Here is a 1,986-nt window from a genome sequence, read left to right as displayed (position 1 = left end):
CCTACAGGTTTCAGAAGGAGCACAGTCCTGCAGACACATTGATTTTAGACTTCTATTCTCCAGAACTGTGAGACAATAAATTTCTGTTGTTCTAAGCTACAGTGTGTGGCACTTAGTTATGGCAGCTTTAGAACCCTAATGCAGCTCATAACTTGGAGAGGATTTATCCAATTCTCCTGAGGCTTCAGCTTATAACTTCGATATTACTGTTAGTATACTTCAAACATCTGAGGCAATATGATACATTCGATTTTACACTGGAGAAGTAATAGATTTTGTACTTTATGCAGGTCTTTGATTTTACACATCTTATTATAGTTTCAGTTAAGATATCATGCATGAAAGGTCTAATTCTCTTACATCTTCCCTCATTTTCAGTAAATGCGTTAATTTAAAATCAACTTGAAGGACATGTAAAAGATTTTTAGGCCAAATAGTATATGCTGGACTTCTAGTTAAAGCTGATTGGTTGGTAAAATTCTAAGATGGTTCCTAAAATCTCTACCACATGGTAAGCACACCTGAATAATCCCCTTTCCTTGTTAGGACTCCTGACTATGTTGAGACTTCACTCCTGTGCTGAGGTTACATTATATGGCAAATGTAAAGAGATTTTGCATATGTAATTATGGTTCATAATCAGTTAATTTAAGTTCATCAAAAGAGAGATGGTCATCGGTCAGACCTAATCATGTGAGCTCTATAAAAGAGGGTCCAGGCCTTGCCTAAAGGGTGAGATTTGAATCTGGAGTCTCCTGCTGACATTGAAAAAGCAGTCATGCTTTTTCACCATAAGTGAACTGCTTATGGTGGAAACCAATTTGCAAGGATCTGAGAATGACCTTTAAAAGCTGAAAGCAGTACTCAGCTGACAGCAAACAAGAAATTAGGGACTATAGTCCTAAAGCCTCCAAAAAACTGAATATGCCAAAGATCAAATGGGTTTGGCAAGATATTTCTTCCTATTAAGCCTCTAGAGAAAAGCCCAGCGCATCTAACATAATGATGGCAGCCATCTGAAACACTTAATCAAGAACCCAATTGAGAGCTGCCGAGATGTTGATGCCTAAGAAGAACCAGATTGCCATTTACGAACTCCTTTTTAAGGAGGGAGTCATGGTGGCCAAGAAGGATGTCCACATGCCTAAGCACCCGGAGCTGGCAGACAAGAATGTACCCAACCTTCATGTCATGAAGGCCATGCAGTCTCTCAAGTCCCGAGGCTACGTGAAGGAACAGTTTGCCTGGAGACATTTCTACTGGTACCTTACCAATGAGGGTATCCAGTATCTCCGTGATTACCTTCATCTGCCCCCGGAGATTGTGCCTGCCACCCTACGCCGTAGCCGTCCAGAGACTGGCAGGCCTCGGCCTAAAGGTCTGGAGGGTGAGCGACCTGCGAGACTCACAAGAGGGGAAGCTGACAGAGATACCTACAGACGGAGTGCTGTGCCACCTGGTGCTGACAAGAAAGCCGAGGCTGGGGCTGGGTCAGCAACCGAATTCCAGTTTAGAGGCGGATTTGGTCGTGGACGTGGTCAGCCACCTCAGTAAAATTGAAGAGGATTATTTTGCATTGAATAAACTTACAGCCAAAAAACCTTAAAAAAAAAAAAAAAAAAAAAAAAAAAAAAGAACCCAATTGAAAAATACCTAAATTTCTGTCCTACAGAATCTGTGAGACAATAACCACATGTTTTAAGTCACTAAAACATGGCAATTTAATATGCATCCATAGAAAACTAAAACACTTTTTACGTTGTTATATTTTTATTTGTCTTTCTGAATTTTCTAAATAAACTTATTTTGTCATCTTTGTAAAACTGTTCCATTATTGTAATTTCATCTTGAAAATGTTTATCATAAACTCTTGATTTTTATGGGTGGTTCTTGATAGCACTTATATTCATCACTAGTTTTGAAAATTTAACGTGTAGATTTCTTTTGATTCTCTCTCTCCCTATCTCTCTTTTCATCTCTATCTCT

The 1,986-nt window shown here is 39.3% G+C and overlaps 1 pseudogene across 1 annotated transcript; it reads left to right on the top strand.

Moving 5' to 3' along the window:
• Positions 1-1,039: 1,039 nt before the first annotated feature.
• LOC116275351 lies at positions 1,040-1,634 on the top strand (annotated as a pseudogene). The gene has a single exon (XR_004184396.1). The product of XR_004184396.1 is annotated as a 40S ribosomal protein S10 pseudogene (transcript).
• Positions 1,635-1,986: the final 352 nt, after the last annotated feature.

Source organism: Papio anubis, chromosome 6 (genome assembly GCF_008728515.1).
Source record: "Papio anubis isolate 15944 chromosome 6, Panubis1.0, whole genome shotgun sequence".
Lineage (NCBI taxonomy): Eukaryota > Metazoa > Chordata > Mammalia > Primates > Cercopithecidae > Papio > Papio anubis.
Note: the sequence above shows the minus strand (reverse complement) of the source record. Positions and strands in the feature narration are given on the sequence as shown.